The sequence below is a fragment of the Schistocerca americana genome, chromosome 11, assembly GCF_021461395.2.
Source record: "Schistocerca americana isolate TAMUIC-IGC-003095 chromosome 11, iqSchAmer2.1, whole genome shotgun sequence".
In the NCBI taxonomy this organism is placed as follows: Eukaryota; Metazoa; Arthropoda; class Insecta; order Orthoptera; family Acrididae; genus Schistocerca; species Schistocerca americana.
In genome coordinates this window covers 119,633,729-119,655,800 of record NC_060129.1, presented here as the reverse complement: position 1 = coordinate 119,655,800, position 22,072 = coordinate 119,633,729, and the positions used below count along the sequence as shown (strand labels likewise).

The 22,072-nt window shown below is 42.6% G+C and overlaps 1 protein-coding gene across 1 annotated transcript in view; it reads left to right on the top strand.

The window, feature by feature from the left end:
- LOC124553355 overlaps window positions 1-22,072 on the top strand; it is a 705,505-nt gene that overhangs the window by 596,562 nt on the left and 86,871 nt on the right. The gene's annotated exons all lie outside the window — the stretch shown is intronic.

Here is a 22,072-nt window from a genome sequence, read left to right as displayed (position 1 = left end):
TGCCAGCTGAGCTGCCCCATATTGAAGTCACGTTTCGTCAAAATGGCTATAGTGATAGACAGACTGAACGTGCGTTGCGCTATCGACCAACTGTACATCGGGTGATTGATGATAATTCTGAGTCGAAACCTAAGTACACTGCCTTTTTGTCTTACGTAGGAAACACGTCCAACAAGATCGGTCGTATTTTACGGAAATACTACGTGAAATGTGTTTTCCGACCTCCATCTAAAATTAGAGCACTTTTGAGTTCCGTTAAGGATGATCTTGGACTGCGTAAGGTGGGTGTATATCGCATTCCTTGTAGCTGCGGCATGGTATATATTGGTCAAACTATGAGGACCGTGGAGGACAGATGTACTGAGCATAAACGGCACACACGATTACAGCAGCCAAATAGATCTGCTATTGCCGAACATTGCTTGGATACTGGTCACCCCATGTTATATAATAACACCGAGATATTGGCATGCACGCCCAGCTATTGGGACAGTGTTATTAGGGAGGCAGTTGAGATTAAATTAGCGAGCTACCTCGTTAACAGGGATGGAGGTTTCTGTTTAAACTCTGTTTGGAATCCGGCTCTCTCCCTTGTCAAAAAATGGAGGCACAGAGTCAATGCTACCTCACCTGCGAATTTGGAGTTTCACTATCGATAGCTCTGACTTTCGTCATCTTTGGTGGCACTAGTGTTCAGTGGGTGTGTGTGTTATCTTTCCTGCTTCTGTCCGAGAACGGAGGTATTAAATTTGCATGTACGCCGCCTGTCCGTTGGCGCAGAAATATCGGCGGTCGCTGAAAGTGTTACGTGGCTGAATTCCCGGAAGTTATTTGACGATCTAAGTTGATTTCTGAACGAATCGTAAGTTGCGTTTTGGATGCGTGTATAGTGTACGTGAAGTCTCTGCCAAGGGAATCCCCGTCGCATCTAGAAATAAATAACTTTCCTGCGGACAAAAGGGCTGCACGAGCTGAGCCGAATAAATCCGAACGAGTGAATGCCAGTCGCTGTTTGCGTAAGTGTTTTAGAGGGTGTGCAAATGGTCAGCGTTGTTATAATTATTAGCGAGATCCATAGATTCCGGCTACCAGACAGGAAATAAACGACTAACAGGAATAACAGTTAAGAAAGGTTACGTATTATCTTCTCCTTGTATACAAGAAAAAGAAAATTTTGACACACTTTTTTTTCAAGATCGCTACACTACTAAGGGCCAGTTGTACAGTCCCCAGTTAGCAGACACTTCTGTTCTCGCAATAGCGCGGAAAACCCGTTGTACGGACGCGTAATAACGCCTAATCGGAGAATAAACGCGGGATAACTGAAGCGATGACTCTGGCAAGCTTAGTAAGGATAGCTGGAGAATAAGTTTTGACAATGGCAGGAATAGTTAAGACAATTAGTGATGACAACATTGTTTGTTAGAACGAGGAAGGAGAAAAAACGGGGCCGTCACACGAAGAATACGACGATTCGAAATTTACATAAAAATTTTGTACTATCAATTTTCGATATCGTGTTTGAGAAATTGGAGTATATGAATGAAATGTTAGACGGTTTCCTGACATTAAACTTTTTGTTTGTAACAGGCCTAATCATTTGATATTGGTACTTTGTGAATTATGTTCTGTCGTGTTGGGGTTGGGTTGATTTCGAGAGGGGACCAAACAGTGAGTTCATCGGTCCCGTCGGATTAGGGAAGGACAGGGAACGAAGTCGGCCGTGCCCTTTCAGAGGAACCATCCCGGCATTTACCTGGAGTGATTTAGGGAAATCACGGAAAACCTGAATCAGGATGGCCGGACGCGGGATTGAACCGTCGTCCTCCCGAATCCTGTGGCGTTACTTATGTAAATGACGTAGATAAAAATGACCATTTGTGCCAAAACAGCCACGCCACTTGCCGTGTGTTAGAACTGGCTGCAATATTAGAAAGTCCTATTTCGTTTTATCTAGCAGACAGTGACAAAATAGACGTAATCAATTCGAGAAACAACACCAGTCTTCCTTACTATTCGCATTAACGGCATTTTCAGTACTAGGCAAAGACCTTTTTATTGTTCGTGTAGAAAAACGTTTGACGAACTTTGATGACGTAAGAGATTCTTTCGCAGAAAGGAAAGCAAGTTTAGAGATACAAAAATGCTGGAACCTAAGGATTGGAGATATGTCTACTGTCTTGCTTGTCTCTTATCTTTACTGGCTTTATGTTTCCTATACTTATTTTTATGTGACACAGAGGAGAAAGTTTGTAACCACCCAACAGAAAAAATATGTATAACATTCGCATTTACTGTAACTTCCCAACAGATAAACAATATAATTACAACATTGACATTTAGCGTAACCTCCCAATAAAAATATTTCCGTATCCTGCCAATAATACAATGTGACTAATCTCTCAATGAAATTGTGGCTCACTTATAACTTTTCAATAACTGACTGTGAATTTAAACTGGTAAATTTGGACGTCACTAGGGCTGCGTCATGGCCCTGAAAGATCATTCTGAATAAATTGAATTTCTTACCTCACTAAGGTCACCGGATAACGCATATACAGGGTGTTACAAAAAGGTACGGCCAAACTTTCAGGAAACGTTGCTCACACACAAAGAAAGAAAATATGTTATGTGGACATGTGTCCGGAAACGCTTACTTTCCATGTTAGAGCTCATTTTATTACTTCTCTTCAGATCACATTAATCATGGAATGGAAACACACAGCAACAAAACGTACCAGCGTGACTTCAAACACTTTGTTACAGGAAATGTTCAAAATGTCCTCCGTTAGCGAGGATACGTGCATCCACCCTCCGTCGCATGGAATCCCTGATGCGCTGATGCAGCCCTGGAGAATGGCGTATTGTATCACAGCCGTCCACAATACGAGCACGAAGAGTCTCTACATTTGGTACCGGGGTTGCGTAGACAAGGGCTGTCAAATGCCCCCATAAATGAAAGTCAAGAGGGTTGAGGTCAGGAGAGCGTGGAGGCCACGGAATTGGTCCGCCTCTACCAATCCATCGGTCACCGAATCTGTTGTTGAGAAGCGTACGAACACTTCGACTGAAATGTGCAGGAGCTCCATCGTGCACGAACCACACATGTTGTGTCGTACTTGGAAAGGCACATGTTGTAGCAGCACAGGTAGAGTATCCCGTATGAAATCATGATAACGTGCTCCATTGATCGTAAGTGGAAGAAACTAAAATGAGCGCTAACATGGAAAGTAAGCGTTTCCGGACACATGTCCACATAACATCTTTTCTTTATTTATGTGTGAGGAATGTTTCTTGAAAGTTTGGCCGTACCTTTTTGTAACACCCTGTATATATCTGCTCATATAAGAAATTTTTGTGGCACAGCCCTGTGCAAAGCTGGCCTATAGATTTGTCACGTATAAAAAGAAACAACAGATTTTTCTTTACAATAATCGGGATGACCATGCATTGGAGAAATTAGCAAATTCTTTAAATTGAGGTGAATGATTGTCAAAAGTTAACTTTTATAAAAAACATTATTATAAAGAGATTTTTTAAACATTTACATGCGACTTGATATATGCGCGGGGCTGCTTTTACCTTATATTATATCGCTCAGGCTCCGGCATCGCTCCCCACGACCGGCCCAGCCAACTCCCACACACACCAGACTGCTAGCTACTACCTACTCCTAGTGCTACACAGTTCCTACTGCAGTCAACACTGCTCTCTGGTCTGAGATTCTCTTACAGCTTACATATCACAGGCAGCGCGTGAGCAATCCATCGAAATTACATCTGCTCGAGCGCGTAGCAACAAATTCCTTAATCATGGACCTCTTACACGTTACTAGCTAACAGGCAATAAAGAGTGCAAATTATTCTCCTGAACATAAATAATCCCACCTAGCATTACTTCTGAGGGGAATAGGACGTCAAACCGGCCGACTCCGAGCAGGAGAGACACCACAAGACATTATAGTCTCCTTAAGGGGCTCCGGGACGCCCTATACTTGCAATGTTAAAATAACGCTTATAAATTACATCTTTCCTCACAAAGTATTTGAGGTAGGAAGTTGAACTTTTTACAGACTATTTATTGGAATATGGGCTACAACTTAACACAGGGATTTTACAAAATTTTAGTTCACTTATTAAACACGATTTTTTTTCAATTGTAATGAAAATTCACAACATTTTTTTGCAATTTTTTATTTATATATTCAAAAATATACAGTTTTTTTGGAAAAAGGCTGTGTTAAATTATGCAGAAGGTACTGTGTAACATTTACTGAAAGTTTGAAACAAATATGTTTGGAAGATCCTTAGAAAACATGTAATTAGTATGAGAAAATAAAAGTTTTGGGAATCGAGCGACAAAGATTGGATTAACTTTTTAGTGCATTCCAGGTCCATAGGATGGATTATCTTCATCCTCTGCAAACTCCTCCTCCAGCTTCCTCTTGTTCCTCCTCCTGTTTACTCTTGCTTGTATTTCTAGACTCTTTACAGCCCTGTCTGCAGCCCGAAGGCGTTCCTTGTCTAAAGCAAGCATCGCTCGTTGTTGTGTTCGTAGATTTTGCTACCATTTTCTTCAGTTGCAGTTACTGCAACACTGTTCCAAAAGGTGGTCATGTATGAACACTTATCACATTTCAGTTGTATTTCACTAGCAAGTCCTACGTGCTTTATTATGGAGAGTTCCAGACCAACTTCACTACAATGAATACATCTTACACAGTTTGAAAAAATTCCTTTGTGAACCGACGTATCAAATATTTCATTCACATCCGATTCGCCCATAAAACATTCATAGTTTTCACTCATTGAACCAAGCTTCTTCTGTGAAGTATTTTCTTTCCCACTTTGACTGCTATGGGCAGGTGTACTTGAGAGGTTAGGTTCACTCACTTGGTTATCGTCTTTATTGTTTACAGTAATAACACATACCTTTGGCTTTCCAACATTTCTCCTTTTCTTAAAAGCCTTCAGAGGATTTCTAATAACTTTACTTTTACTCATTATTATACTTCAACAAAACAGAGACTCAAGAAACAGAATTAATTACGAATATTTTCGAGATAACGACGGAGTAAATAAACATGAAAGAATCGACAATCACACCAGCGATATATATTGAACCATCACAGGTTAGCCACAACACATACTTTATGTCACATCACTAAAATGTACCTGATGAACACGGACGTTAATAATAACACCATTTGACAGCAGTTTAAGAGCGCCACAGTGGGTCACGCCCATGTAGAACACATTTCAAAAAAAATTTGAAAATAGTTGTAGTCTTCGGAATTGAATAAATTATATATCTATTAAAAGGTAATAGTCTGCAGATTCAGAAAACGCAAAAAAGTAAAAATTGAACTTTTCATGATTTTGAGCATTTCCGGAGCCCCTTAATACAGGTTTGATGGCTTCCATTACAAAATATACACCTTTGAATTCCTCAGAGCGAAATGAAGTGGCGTGCGATAGAAGAATTCTGTGTGAAGAGGCGTGGCACTCCATTTTGACACACTCACGACCAAATAACATGTCACAAATTCCCTAGAACATATACCGAGCGAGGTGGCGCAGTGGACTCGCATTCGGGAGGACGACGGTTCAATCCCGCGTCCGGCCATCCTGATTTAGGTTTTCCGTGATTTCCCTAAATCACTCCAGGGAAATGCCGGGATGGTTCCTTTCAGAGGGCACGGCCGAATTCCTTCCCCATCCACCCCTAAAAACCGATGAGACCGATGACCTTGCAGTTTGGTCTCTTCCTCCAAAACAACCCCCTCCCTCGAACATATGCGTTGTCCTTATTTTTTCTGGTTTCCGTCTTTCCTTAGTTGCTTTAAAATTCGTGGAGGTATGTTCCGTACCACGCAGGGTAGACACGCGGACTAGGGCGTATTGTCACGCTCCGTGCGTCTCGGTCACCTCTTGTTCGCATTGACGGCACTTTGAAAAGTGGACGTTGCATTTCAGATGTGTTACGACCCTTGGCTCTACCCTTCGTTCCATCCCTGCGAAACCCTACATTTCAGCAGGATAATGCACGACCGCATGCTGCAGGTCCTGTACGGGCCTTTCTGGATACATAAAATGTTCGACTGCTGCCCTGGCCAGCACATTCTCCAGATCTCTCACCAATTGAAAACGTCTGGTCAATGGTGGCCGAGCAACTGGCTCGTCACAATACGCCAGTCACTACTCCTGATGAACTGTGCTATCGTGTTGAAGCTGCATGGGCAGTTGTACCTGTACACGCCATCCGAGCTCTGTTTGAGTCAATGCCCAGGCGTATCAAGGCCGTTATTACGGCCAGAGGTGGTTGTTCTGGGTACTGATTTCTCAGGATCTATGCTCCCAAATTCCGTGAAAATGTAATCACATGACAGTTTTAGTATAATATATCTCTCCAATGAATACCCGTTTATCACCTGCATTTATTGTTGGTGTAGCAATTTTAATGGCCAGTAGTGTATATATGATAAACATATTATGTGGTAGTTACAATATGCCGGCCGCGATGGTCTCGCGGTTCTTGGCGCGCTGTCCAGAACAGCGCGACTGCTACGGTCGCAGGTTCGAATCCTGCCTCGGGCATGGATGTGTGTGATGTCCTTAGGTTAGTTAGGTTTAACTAGTTCTAAGTTCTAGGGGACTGATGACCTCAGATGTTAAGTCCCATAGTGCTCAGCGCCATTTGAACCATGTTGAAGTTACAATATGTTGCTATGTTACATTTTGTCGTTTATTCTCTAGTTTTTTATGTTTGAATCAGCTTTTGTGGCACAAATTTCCTGATGTGAAATTATCGTTCGGGGTTGCTTACGACCTCCAGCGCTGTTATGTCATGCCTGTTGTCCTGGTGATGTATTCGTTACTTTCGATTCTCCGGTTGGCTGATTCCCATCGTTCTTTCACCCACATTTGTTTGAACATATCACATGCATCACTGGATATCGGCCAAATGGAGAACGGAAACTAACAAATACATCTCCAGGAGCACACACATTGGCTAATAGCGCTGGAAATCGTGAGTATCACCGAACGATAATTTCAGATCACGACATTTGTGCTACAAAAGTTGATTATAACATAAAAAACAAGAGAAAAACACGGCAAAATGTAACATATCAACATATTGTAACTACCGCAAAATACATTTATAATATGTATGAAAAGAAACAAGTGTTACAGGTTACTGAAGTCGCTTCACAAAAAGACTAATGAAACGCGTATAGAAATAAACAAACTGTCTTCAGTTAGTTGGGTAGACGGAACATACACTATGTCATCATAAGTATCCGGACACCTGGCTGAAAATGACTTAGAGGTTCGTGGTGCCCTCCATCGGTAATGCTGGAATGCACTATGGTGTTGGCCCAGCCTTAGCCTTGATGACAGCTTCCACTCTCGCAGGCGTACGTTCGGTCAGGTGCTGGAAGGTTTCTTGGGGAATGGCAGACCATTCTTCACGGAGTGCTGCACTGAGGAGAGGTACCGATGTCGGTCGGTGAGGCCTGGCACGAAGTCGGCGTTCCAAAACATCCCAAAGGGATGTTATTGTCGTGTAACCACACCGCCACAGGCCGTGCATTATGAACAGGTGCTCGATCGTGTTGAAAGATGCAGTCGCCATCCCTGAATTGCTCTTCAACAGTGGGAAGCTAGAAGGTGCTTAAAGCATCAATGTAGGCATGTGCTGTGACAGTGCCACGCAAAACAACGAGGGGTGCAAGCCCCCTCCACGAAAAACACGACCACACCATAACAACACCGCCTCCGAGTTTTACTGTTACCACTACACACACTGACAGATGACGTTCACCTGACATTCGCCAGACCCACATCCTGCCATCGGATCGCCACATTGTGTGCCGTGATTCGTCACTCCACACAATGTTTTTCCACTGTTCAATCGTCCAATGTTTACGCTCCTTACACCAAGCGATGCGTCGTTTGGCATTTACCGGCGTGATGTGTGGCTTATGAGCAGCCGCTCGACCATGAAATCCAAGTTTTCTCACCTCCGGCCTGACTGTCATAGTATTCGCAACGGATCATGATGCATTTTGGAATTCCTGTGTGATGGTTTGTATAGATGCCTGCCTACAGTGAACATAGGGATGTTTACGAGTGGAAATTTCGCGTACACACGTATGACGCAAGTGACACCCAATCGCCTGACCACGTTCGAAGTCCGTGAGTTCCGCGGAGCGCCGCATACAGCTCTCTCACGATGTCTAATGACTACTGAGGTCGCTGATATTGAGTGCCTGGCAGTAGGAGGCAGCACAGTGCACCTAATATGAAAAACGTATGTTTATTTGGGGTGTCCCGATACTTTTGAACATATGGTGTTCTCCAAGGAATGAATGTTTCATATCAAACTTTTCAGACAGGTGTGCGCTAAAAAATGAACATATTTTTGAAAACTCGATTTTTAAAAATTTTTGGCGTCCTACTTTAAACGCTGGGATGGGAGGGAGGTTGGGGGCGCCACTATAAAATTTTTGCTCAGGTTCGGAAACATCTTAGATCCGTGGCTGTAACGTGGATTAGTCATTGGGTGTTACTTGCGTAACAGATCCATCAGGGACATTTCAACCGTCCTAAAGCTGCTGAAAGTTGAACGGAATGTACAGTGTCTTGAAAGTAGGGTATAAGATGAACATCAACAAAAGCAAAACAAGGATAATGGAATGTAGTTGAATTAAGTCGGATGATGCTGAGGGAATTAGATTAGGAAATGAGTAAAGGAGTTTTGCTATTTGGGGAGCAAAATAACTGATGATTGCCGAAGTAGAGAGGGTATAAAATGTAGACTGGCAATGGCAAGGAAATCGTTTCTGAAGAAGAGAAATTTGTTAACATCGAGTATAGATTTAAATGTCAGAAAATCTTTTCTGAAAGTATTTGTATGGAGTGTAGCCATGTATAGAAGTGAAACGTGGACGATAAATAGTTTGGACAAGAAGAGAATAGAAACTTTAGAAAAGTGGTGCTGCAGAAGAATTCTTAAGATTAGGTGGGTGGATCTCACAACTAATAAGGAGGTATTGAATAGGATTGGGCAGAAGAGGAGTTTGTGGCACAACTTGACTAGAAGAAGGGATCGGTTTGTAGGACATGATCTGAGACATCGAGAGATCGATTTAGTACTGGAGGGCAGCGTGGAGGGTAAAAATCGTAGAGGGCGACCAAGAGATGAGTACACTACGCAGATTCCGAAGGATGTAGGTTGCAGTAGGTACTGGGAGATGAAGAAGCTTGCACAGGATAGAATAGCATGGAGAGCTGCATCAAACCAGTCCCAGGACTGAAGACCACAACAACAAATCTGCTCAAGTTGACTGATGATAAATAAAAATGTCGTGTGACAAGGGCCTCCCGTCGGGTAGACCGTTCGCCTGGTGCAAGTCTTTCGATTTGACGCCACTTCGGCGACCTGCGTGTCGACGGGGATGAAATGATGATGATTACGACGACGCAACACCCAGTCCCTGAGCGGAGAAAATCTCCGACCCAGCCGGGAATCGAACCCGGGCCCTTAGAATTGACACTGTATCACGCTGGCCACTCAGCTACGGCAGGCGGACACTGATGATAATGTGATGGGAAGGTGGAAACGCGAACGAATAACCGTAGCTAAACCGAGACTAGGCAAGGCTCGTGTACATACGGACAGGCATCTCCGAGCGCTGTGGAGGGTTGTTGTAGGAAATCGCATGAAATTGCTGGAAGGAATCACTCGTGACTTCAAAAGTGTTATTAGCTGTCCGGCTTTCAGCAGTGACTGAGCTTAGAGAGTTAAAAAAATGGGGTACAGTGGTAGAACATTCCCTCATACACTGAGGTGACAAAACTCATCGAGCGATATGGCTCTGAGCACTAAGGGACTTAACATCTGAGGTCATCAGTCCCCTATAGCTTAGAACACATCCATGCCCCAGGCAGGATTCGAACCTGGGACCGTAGCGGTCGCGCGGTTCCAGACGGAAACGCCTAGAACCGCTCGGCCACAGTGGCCGACCGGTAAAACAGAACTTGATAAACAAACACTAAGAGTAGGAAATGAACTGGATCACGAGAACCGGCACTCACTAGAACTTAATGACACACGTGTGCAAATACACTACTGGCCACTAAAAGTGCTACACCAAGAAGAAATGCAGATGAGAAACGGGTTATCATGCGAGAAATATATTATACCAGAACTGAAATGTGATTACATTTTCACACAATTTGGGTGGATAGATCCTGAGAAATCAATACCCAGAACAATCACCTCTGCCCGTAATAACGATACACCTGGGCATTGAGTCAAACAGAGCTCGGATGGCGTGTACACGTACAGCTGCCCATTCAGCTTCAACACGATACCACAGTTCATCAGGAGTAGTGACTGGCGTATTGTGACGAGCCAGATGCTCGGCCACCGTTGACCAGACGTTTTTAGTTGGTGAGAGATCTGGAGAATGTGCTGGCCAGGGCAGCAGTCAAACATTTTCTGTATCCAGAAATGCCCACACAGGACCTGCAACATGCACTCGTGCATTATCCCGCTGAAATGTAGGGTTTCGCAGGGATCGAATGAAGGGAAGAGCCAAGGGCCGTAACACATCTGAAATGTAACGTCCACTGTTCAGAGTGCCGTCAATGCGAACAAGAGGTGACCGAGACGTGTAACCGATGGGACCCCATACCATCACGCCGGGTCATACGCCAGAATGTCGATGACGAATACACGCTTCCAGTGTGCGTTCACCGCGATGTTGCCAAACACGGATGCGACCATCGTGACGCTGTAAACAGAACCTGGATTCATCCGAAAAAATGACGTTTTGCCTTTCGTGCACCCAGGTTCGTCGTCGAGTACACCATCGCAGGCGCTCCTGTCTGCGATGCAGCGTCGAGGGTAACCGCAGCCACGGTGTCCTAGCTGATGGTCTGTACTGCTGCAAACGTCGTCGAACTGTTCGTGCAGATGGTTGTCATCTTGCAAACGTCCTCATCTGTTGACTCAGGGATCGAGACGTGGCTGCACGATTCGTTACAGCCGTGCGGATAAGATGCCTGTCACCTCGACTGCTAGTGATACGAGGCCGTTGGGATCCAGCACGGCGTTCCGTATTACCCTCCTGAACCCACGGATTCCATATTCTGCTAACAGTCATTGGATCTATACCAAAGAGAGCAGCAATGTCAGCGATATGACAATGCAACATGACAATGCAAGGCCCCACACTACCCGTACAACAGTTGCAACAATCACAGACCGCATTTTAGTGTCTTCCTCATCCACCATACTCACCAGACCTTACCCTAAATGATTTCCATATGTTTGGACCACTCAGAGACGCAATGGGACGAAAGAAGTTACGTTCTGATGAAGAGGTACGCCACGCGATGCATGAGTGGTTGCGCGGACTACCAAAAGAATTTTTTTCTAGAGGAATTTATGCACTTTGTAAGCGCTGGACGACTTGCATTGAGCGTGGGGAAGATTATGTTGAAAAGTGATACAGCTTTGTACTACTTCTGTACAGTAAATAATATTTAAAAAATATTTAAGGTTTTCATTTGACTCACCGTCGTACGATGTGTACAAGATTTAAGAGGAAATAATAAGACTCGGCGAACAAGAACGAAGTGGTCCAATTAAAAAATGTTTTAAGACAGGGATGTAGTCTTTCCCCCTACTGTTCAATCTGTGCAGCAAAGAAGCAATGATGGAAATAAGAGAAAGGTTCAGGAGTGGAATAAAAATTCAAGGTGAAAGGGTATCAATGATACGATTCGCTGATGACGTTGTTATCCTGAGTGAAAGTGAAGAAGAATTGCATGATCTGCTGAACGGAATGAACAACCTAATGAGTACAGAATATGGATTGACTGTAAAGCGAAGAAAGACGGAAGTAATGAGAAGTAGCAGAAATTAGAACAGCAAGAAACTTAACATCAGGATTGATGGTCAGGAAGTAGTTGAAGTTAAGGAACTCTGCTACCTAGGCAGTAAATTAAACAATGACGGATGGAGCAAGGAGGTGGCAAAAAGCGCATTCCTGGCCAAGAGAAGTCTACCAGTATCAGACATAGGCCTCAATTGGAGGAAGAAATTTCTGAGAATGTACGTTTGGAGCACAGCATTGTATGGTAGTGAAACGTGGACTGTGGGAAAACCGGAACAGAAGAGAATAGAAGCATTGGAGATGTGGTGCTACAAACGAAGGTAGAAAATTAGGTAGACAGATAAGGTAAGGAATGAGGAGGTTCTGCGCACAATCGGAGAGGACAGGAATATGTTGAAAATACTGATAAGAAGGGACACGATGATAGAAAACCTGTTAAGACACGAGGGAATGACTTCCACGGTACTAGAAGGAGCGGCAGAGGGCAAAACTGTAAAGGAAGACGGAGATTGGGAGACATTCAGAAAATAATTGAGGACGTAGGTTCATCTGCACCTACATCTACATTTATACTCCGGAAGTCACCCAAATGGTGTGTGTCGGAGGGCACTTTACGTGCCACTGTCATTACCTACCAGTCGCATATGGTTCGCGGGAAGAACGACTGCCGGAAAGCCTCCATGCACGCTCTAATCGCTCTGATTTTACATTCGTGATCTCCTCGGGAGGTATAAGTAGTGGGAAGCAATATATTCGATACCTCATCCAGAAACGCACCCTCTCGAAACCTGGACAGCAAGCTACACCGCGATGCAGAGCGCCTCTCTTGCAGAGTCTACCACTTGAGTTTGCTAAACATCTCCGTAACGCTATCACGCTTACCGAATAATCCTGTGACGAAACGCGCCGCTCTTCTTTTGACCTTCTCTATCTCCGACCTCGTACGGATTCCACACTGATGAGCAATACTCAAGTATAGGTCGAACGAGTGATTTGTAAGGCACCTCCTTTGTTGATGGACTACATTTTCTAAGGACTCTCCCAATCAATCTCAATCTGGCACCCGCCTTTTTGTTGTTGTGGTCTTCAGTCCTGAGACTAGTTTGATGCAGCTCTCCATGCTACTCTATCCTGTGCAAGCTTTTTCATCACCCAGTACCTACTGCAACCTACATCCTTCTGAATCTGTTTAGTGTATTCATCTCTTGGTCACTCTCTACGATTTTTACCCTCCACGCTGCCCTCCAATAGTAAATTGGTGATCCCTTGATGTCTCAGAACATGTCCTACCAACCGATTCCTTCTTCCAGTCAAGTTGTGCCACGAACTCCTCTTCTCCCCAATTCTATTCAATACCTCCTCATTAGTTATGTGATCTACCCATCTAATCTTCAGCATTCTTCTGTAGCACCACATTTCGAAAGCTTCTATTCTCTTCTTGTCTAAGCTATTTATCGTCCACGTTTCACTTCCATACATGGCTACACTCCATACAAATACCTTCAGAAACGACTTCCTGACATTTAAATGTATACTAGATGTTAACAAATTTCTCTTCTTTAGAAATGCTTTCCTTGCCACTGCCATTCTACATTTTATAACCTCTCTGCTTCGACGTTCATCAGTTATTTTGCTCCCCAAATAGCAAAACTCCTTTACTACTTTAAGTGTTTCATTTCTTAATCTAATTCCCTCAGCATCACCCGACTTAATTTGACTACATTCCATTATCCTCGTTTTACTTTTGTTGATGTTCATCTTATTCCCTCCTTTCAAGACACTGTCCATTCCGTTCAACTGCTCTTCCAAGTCCTTTGCTGTCTCTGACAGAATTACAATGTCATCGGCGAACGTCAAAGTTTTTATTTCATCTCCATGGATTTTAATACCTACTCCGAGCTTTTCTTTTGTTTCCTTTATTGCTTGCTCAATATACAGATTGAATAACTTCGCGGATAGGCTACAACCCTGTCTCACTACCTTCCCGCCTTACCAACAATTAATTTTATATGATGATTCCACTTCAAATCGTTCCGTACGCATACTCCCAGATATTTTACAGAAGTAACTGCTACCAGTGTTTGTTCCGCTATCATATAATAAAGGATCCTTCCTTCTATGTATTCACAATACATCTGCAGGTGCTACTCTGAGATGAAGAGGTTGGCACAGGAGAAGAGTTCGTGGCGGGCCGCAATAAACGAGTCACAACGATGATAAAAAAAAAAAACTGTGCGTCTATAACGAACCAAAACATAGTCGAGGCAGGAGATTTAATTTATCAGTATGCGAAATAAATTTCCTGAAAGAGTGTGCGATATTTGTGGTTATTTTGCGAATAAAGCTGAATTAAAAGCGGATTTAATTCTAACATCGCTATTTATGCTCGTTGCAGACGAGTGTGACGTACGGCTTCTAGAGAGCGTCGAAAATTTCTCTGCCCTTTTTTTTTATATAGGAGTGAGGCCAGTCGATAAAGATCCATCGTCGACGTCTCATTTGCGGCGAGAGTCGTAATGTGGAGCCCTTAATAGCGTTACTGCCAGGGAACAGCCATAAAATCCCGGAGAGCGAAAAAAAGGGGCAAGTTCCGTTCTTCCCGTGCAGTTCCCATCCCAGCGGCGTGATTCACGACGGGCGTAAATCATTCGTAGACCGAACGATCTCTCGCTCTCGTACCGTGTGTCTGTATGCGTGTGTGCGTGTGTGTGTGTGTGTGTTGTGTGTGTGTCTCTGTGTGTGTATGTGCGCGCATTATTTACTTCTCTGATGTATATTTGAAGACCTACGTAATATGAGACCTCCATAAAGCGAAAATTTTTCCTGCCACCGTCCGTCTCCATTAGAGCCGTGAAAAAAAAGGAAGAAATTTCCAACTGCAGCTGTTACCCAGAAAATATTCTCTTGCCTCCGAATGGTTGTCCCACGAGTAACCATTTCAAAAACATTCATAATGCATGAAACTTTCTAGCCGTCAACATATTCAGCAGACGTGAATACTGTGTCTGACAGTGTAAACGAGACGGTAACGTAGCGTTACCATGAATCATTTGTCGTAGCGTATCAGTGCGGACGTTGTAGCGAAACGAAATAGGCCGTGTATCGGATACTACAACACTGCTATGTACGCTCAGGCGTGGTCAAATGTATCTAGATGAACAGATACACTTTAGTGTACTGTCACTAATATTTATGCTCGTAGAGTCACGTAATATCACTCTGTATTCTTACATATTGATGACGCACAGTTATTACAATCAATGTTTCCGACTGCCTTCATACGAGGTGATTCAGCAGTCCCTAGATATGGGTTTTATGCAACCTGCAACGCCTTCAATTACCACAAGTAAGATTTTCGTATTTTCTCCCTGACTATGCGCAAACTATTAGTCCTACAGAAAAAATGAACGGGACGTTTTTGTAGGAAATTTAATGTAGTTAAATTTTGCGCTGCGATACATTTTTGCTATAGGCCTTAGTTTTCAAATCATTATGGGCCTTGCGAGAAAGCCGGCCGGTGTGGCCGAGCGGGCGGTTCTAGGCGCTACAGTCTGGAACCGCGCGACCGCTACGGTCGCAGGTTCGTATCCTGCCTCGGGCAAGGATGTGTGTGATGTCTTTAGGTTAGTTAGCTTTAAGTAGTTCCAAGTTCTAGGGGACTGATGACCTTAGAAGTTAAGTCCCATAGTGCTCAGAGCCTTGCGAGAAAAACTTGAGAAAGTGACCTTCAGACTCGTTTTTCTTCAATAACTCGAAAACCGTGGTGTCCATCGAAAACGTGTCCAGGTACAAAATATACTACATTAAATTTTCTACAAAAAGGCCCGTGCATTTTAATGTGCAGGACTAATAGTTAGCTTGTATCGAGCAACGGAATATGGAAATCTCACTCAAGGTTCTTTACGGTGTTTTTGGGTCGCATAAGACCCGGTAGCACCAGCTCAACCATCCTATATATATATATATATATATATATATATATATATATATATATATATATATATATATATATATATATATATATGATTAATTTAATTGTGGCTAATGCATGACTTGCTTACACAGTGATCAAGTCTTGTACAGTACAAAAGTTTTTGATTACAAAAGGTCAAATATTTTGTAAAATAATGTTTATAAAGCTATGAAATAAAACAAGTTGCAGAAACATTTCACGCCTCTTTGAACAATGCTCGAAAACACATACAGGAAATAACGTGCCAAAGAACTGCAGACAGCACCGTCTACATAAGCCTCCAGAGAAATATCATCTTGTACTCTTCGAAATTCTAAGATTCGGAGTTAAACATTGAAAAATATGTTCTCAATTGGCACCTCACTTGCTGTACATGATTTCGATCACCATTGAAAGGTGCGTGAAATGTTTCTGTAATTTGTTTTATTTCGTACTTTTAGACGAATGATTTCACAAATACTTGATTGTCTTTTCCCCAGGTATTTTTTTTTTTATTTTCAGGTTTTGTTCATTCAGAGTCATTTATCACACCAATGTAACTTTTTATGTGCAAAATAGCTAGTCCTTCAAGAGCTGAATTTCTTGACACTCCTTTTTAAAAAATTTATTGACTTTCAGGAAGCGTCCATACAGCCATCATAAAAGTGGAATGTCGGTTACGACGATACGAACGTACGGCGTTACGGTACCGCATAACTTTCACGATATTGGGACAGTTAGCTTTTTAGCATCATGTTTCACTTCTATTTCTTTATTTATGTAGCGAAGCGTTCAGAGGACAATAAGTTCTATTGCCAAGTGACAGTTCGTTTCTTCGGTCTTTGTTTAGCTTCTCAGTGGGTTTTGTGGTTCGGGTGTGCATGCCGTCAGTACGTTACTTCAGTTCGTAGTTTAACGATCTCTTCTGGCTTTCAACCGTTTCGTTATTGCATTATACATTCTCATCATTAATATTTATGTTGCTTTGGACAAGCTGACCCGAGATTGTTTGCACCCCGCCTTATTAATGGTCTCTCTGATTCTTCCCTTGATATTCACTACTTTAACATACCATCCATATATCTGTCTGCGTTTTGTATGTGCTCGTTCTTGCCTCAACTCCCATATCTGTGCGGCGTTTCTACGATTTGACAAACACTTGGTCCACATCCTGCCTCGGTCCTTTTTTCTTACTATCATATTTTGTTCATGATCCTTTCTCACTACTTGAACGTATCAGTTTTGTTCACAGACTGTTGTATTCTATACCATTACAGTTTATACCGATCGAATAATTCTCGTATTACGTTGTACAGTCATAGCTACTGTAAGGGGTGACTGAGGTTTAGACTTCACTTCCTCAAAGCTTCTACGCCAGCACACGCAGCTTGAGACAATAGTTTATTGATGACTTCTGGTTTTATATTCTCTCGTGTCTTATACATTTTGTTACATTTTTGGAATTAGTTTTTTTTTTTTTTGGTCGGTAAGACGTAGCCGGCCGCTGTGGCGGAGCGGTTCTAGGTGCTTCAGTCCGGAACCACGCGGCTGCTACGGTCGTAGGTTCGAATCCTGCCTGGGGCATGGATGTGTGTGATGTCCTTAGGTTGGTTAGGTTTAAGTAGTTAATAGTCTTGGGGACTGATGACCTCAGATGTTAAGTCCCATAGTGCTCAGAGCCATTTGTACCATTTTTGCAACCTACATCGAGACCGGTAATCGATAAGAAGATTTACGAGCCATCTTGACGAACCTGGTTTTTAAGACCTATATAACAATTCAGATCGCCCCCATCAATTCACATAGGGTCAAACATCTATAGCATTTTAAGAAGTTATTGCCTTTCGATCATTCGTATCGCAGCGAAAAGCTTAGGCGCCGGAATAAACACAGTGCATTGTATGTTATGCCAAAACTATTGAGCTGGGACAAAACTGGAGCATTAAATACGTAAATTGCGTCTGAAATCAAATTTTAGAACAAGTTTGCTTGCGTGGTCATCCTCCGCAGCAAGCAGAGAAATATTTGTTTTGGGAATAAAAAACGCCTTCTCTTGCTGCGCTGTGTTTTATTTTCCAAGACGCGTTTCACTAATGTAGACATAACACTAATATAGACGAAACTACTTTTACTTCAAGGTGAATCTCGCCCTGTTTGGTTTGTTTACGTACATGTACATGTTGCCAACGTAACGAAGTATATGCTATGTTATGTTTATATGACCACATGTATGTGTCTGTATGTATTTATGTGAGCGAGAGAGAGAGAGAGAGAGAGAGAGAAGAGAGAGAGAGAGAGAGAGAGAGAGAGAGAGAGAGAGGGGGGGGGGGCGGAGAGAGAGAGAGAGAGAGAGAGAGAGAGAGAGAGAGAGAGAGAGAGAGTATACATGCATGGATTTTTGTTTTTCATTTTATTTGAGCTTTGGTTTAAATGTTTTTTGGAGAGGTTCATGGACAAGTGAGTGGAAGACGGGTTGGGAGGTATTATTATTATTATTATTATTATGGTAATAGTGTCACTCTATTATTTTATCTATTAATGTAAACAATAAATTAATTGGTAGATTTACTTGCTCATTCAACAGGATTGTCTTTTCTGCTTTTGTTTTCTGTATGTGGTAATTTTCTTCTTTAAAAACACGTTCACCTCACACATACACTAGTGTTAACGTCGAGTTTGGATTTTCGTAACACGAAGATAGTATTTCAAACTTGAAATGTTGTAATGGAGTCTTTTAAGGTTAAGGACAACAATCAGTGTGTTACTTGGGCTATTGAAAACAGGAATGCTAAATTGTATTCATATGGAATATGATCATTACGCAGAGGTGGAGATACTACATTAAAGTTACCAACATCTGTTTGATATTTGATTTAAATTTGAGCAATTATCAGTGATTTTCATAAATAAGTCCATGTGCAAAATACAGGGTGATTCAAAACGAAAGAAGACATTTGAGTTGTTTATTACAGACAAACTATAAAAGATAGAGAAACATTCGGCATGTCACTGGACAGAAGTAGGTTCCAAGTTTTGACATACAGGGAGACAATTACTACATCAGACCAGTGTCTGGACTGAAGACCACAACATGAAAAAAACGTAAATTAGTTACAAACTACGGGGTGCACATAGTTTATTCAAAAAGTCACTACATACGAGGCCTGTTCAGAAAGTAAGCTCCGATTGATTGCCAAATTGAAACCACAGTGAACATCAGAAATGTTTTACTTGTAACAATTAGCTACACCTTTCAGCTACATCTCTACGTAGTCGCCGTTCTGACTTAGACTTTTGTCATAGCGTTGTACCAACTTTTCAATAACCTCATCATAGAAGGCAGCCGCCAGTGCTTTCCGCCAATTCTCCACGCTGGCCTACACCTCATTGTCTGTGTCAAAATGTTGTCTTCAAAGACAGCGGTTCATGTGACCAGAGATGAAACTCAGGGGGAGACAATTGCGGACTGTATTGTGGGTAATCTAACATTTCCATTTGAAAACGACGCAGGAGCATCTTCATTGCCCCTGCAGAATGCAGCTGAGAATTGTCTTGAAGAAGAAACAGCACGACAGTTATGTAATGTTAGCTGCATAGCTTCAGGCGAAATTTCTCACCAGGCCCTCGTACTTGGCGGCAGACACTATTTTCTAGACATCTTTACGCACTCACTGCGAGCTCAGAAATGAGAAGAGCGACGTGATTCTAACTGGGGTTGTACTAGAGACACTACCCAACACATCTGTGCAAAGCTTTATCGGATTTTCATAGTCGTTTCCATTTCGCGACCAATCGGAGCTTACTTTCTGAACGCCCCTCGTATATTCGGATTTAACGTTGTGACATGTTCGATATGCCTGCCATCATTTGAGATGATGTGGCGCAGACGAATAGCGAAATCCTGCATGACCCACTGAAGTGTCGGAACATCGACGCTGTCGTTGACCTCCTGAATGGCTGTTTTTAGCTCAGCAATGGTTTTGGGGTTACTGCTGTACACCTTATCTGTAATATAGCCTCACAAAAAGGAATCTCATGTGTTCAGATCAGGAAAATACGGCGGCCAAGCGAGGCCCATGCCAGCGGCCTCTGGGTACCCCAGAGCCAGAATGCGGTCCGCAAGTGCTCCTTCAGGATTTCAGACACTCTGCTGCTTCGGTTGGGTCGAGATCCGTCTTGCGTGAACCACATCTTATCGAAATCAGGGTCACTTTGGATAATAGGAATGAAATTACCCTTCAAAGCCTTCACATATCGTTCAGTAATCACCGTGCCATCGAAGAATATCGCACCAATTATTGCGTGACCGGACACTGCACACCTCAGAGTCACCTGTTGAGGGTGAAGAGACTTCTCGATCGCGAAATGAGGATTGTCAGTCACCCAGATGCTCCGATTTTGCTTATTGACGAACCCATCCAAATGAAAGTGGGCTTCGTCGCTAAACCAAACAATATAGCGCATAATAATTCCCATCATGTCCCTCGGCCAACTGTGCAGTCTGAACGACCGACTGCAAACCGTTCAGAAATTATTATGATTATTATTTCATATAGTTCATTTTAGATGTAGAGGCGAGGAAGCAATATGAACACGTAGGGAGCATTTATTATGATTTTATGTACTCATGACCTCCACTCACCTAAATTGTAAACTCTCATTCATAACTCGGAAAATGAATGATTTTCGGACATATATTTGCATATGTATACATGGGAGAACCCTGGAGATACTAAAAGGTATCAGATAGATAATATAATGGTAAGACAGAGATTTAGGAACCAGGTTTTAAATTGTAAGACATTTCCAGGGGCAGATGTGGACTCTGACCACAATCTATTGGTTATGACCTGTAGATTAAAACTGAAGAAACTGCAAAAAGGTGGGAATTTAAGGAGATGGGACCTGGATAAACTAAAAGAACCAGAGGTTGTACAGAGATTCAGGGAGAGCATAAGGGAGCAATTGACAGGAATGGGGGAAATACATACAGTAGAAGAAGAATGGGTAGCTTTGAGGGAAGAAGTAGTGAAGGCAGCAGAGGATCAAGTAGGTAAAAAGACGAGGGCTAGTAGAAATCCTTGGGTAACAGAAGAAATATTGAATTTAATTGATGAAAGGAGAAAATATAAAAATGCAGTAAGTGAAACAGGCAAAAAGGAATACAAACGTCTCAAAAATGAGATCGACAGGAAGTGCAAAATGGCTAAGCAGGGATGGCTAGAGGACAAATGTAAGGATGTAGAGGCCTATCTCACTAGGGGTAAGATAGATACCGCCTACAGGAAAATTAAAGAGGCCTTTGGAGATAAGAGAACGACTTGTATGAATATCAAGAGCTCAGATGGAAACCCAGTTCTAAGCAAAGAAGGGAAAGCAGAAAGGTGGAAGGAGTATATAGAGGGTCTATACAAGGGCGATGTACTTGAGGACAATATTATGGAAATGGAAGAGGATGTAGATGAAGATGAAATGGGAGATACGATACTGCGTGAAGAGTTTGACAGAGCACTGAAAGACCTGAGTCGAAACAAGGCCCCCGGAGTAGACAATATTCCATTGGAACTACTGACGGCCGTGGGAGAGCCAGTCTTGACAAAACTCTACCATCAGGTGAGCAAGATGTATGAAACAGGCGAAATACCCTCAGACTTCAAGAAGAATGTAATAATTCCAATCCCAAAGAAAGCAGGTGTTGACAGATGTGAAAATTACCGAACTATCAGCTTAATAAGTCACAGCTGCAAAATACTAACACGAATTCTTTACAGACGAATGGAAAAACTAGTAGAAGCCGACCTCGGGGAGGATCAGTTTGGATTCCGTAGAAACACTGGAACACGTGAGGCAATACTGACCTTACGACTTATCTTAGAAGAAAGATTAAGGAAAGGCAAACCTACGCTTCTAGAATTTGTAGACTTAGAGAAAGCTTTTGACAATGTTGACTGGAATACTCTCTTTCAAATTCTAAAGGTGGCAGGGGTAAAATACAGGGAGCGAAAGGCTATTTACAATTTGTACAGAAACCAGATGGCAGTTATAAGAGTCGAGGGACATGAAAGGGAAGTAGTGGTTGGGAAGGGAGTAAGACAGGGTTGTAGCCTCTCCCCGATGTTGTTCAATCTGTATATTGAGCAAGCAGTAAAGGAAACAAAAGAAAAATTCGGAGTAGGTATTAAAATTCATGGAGAAGAAATAAAAACTTTGAG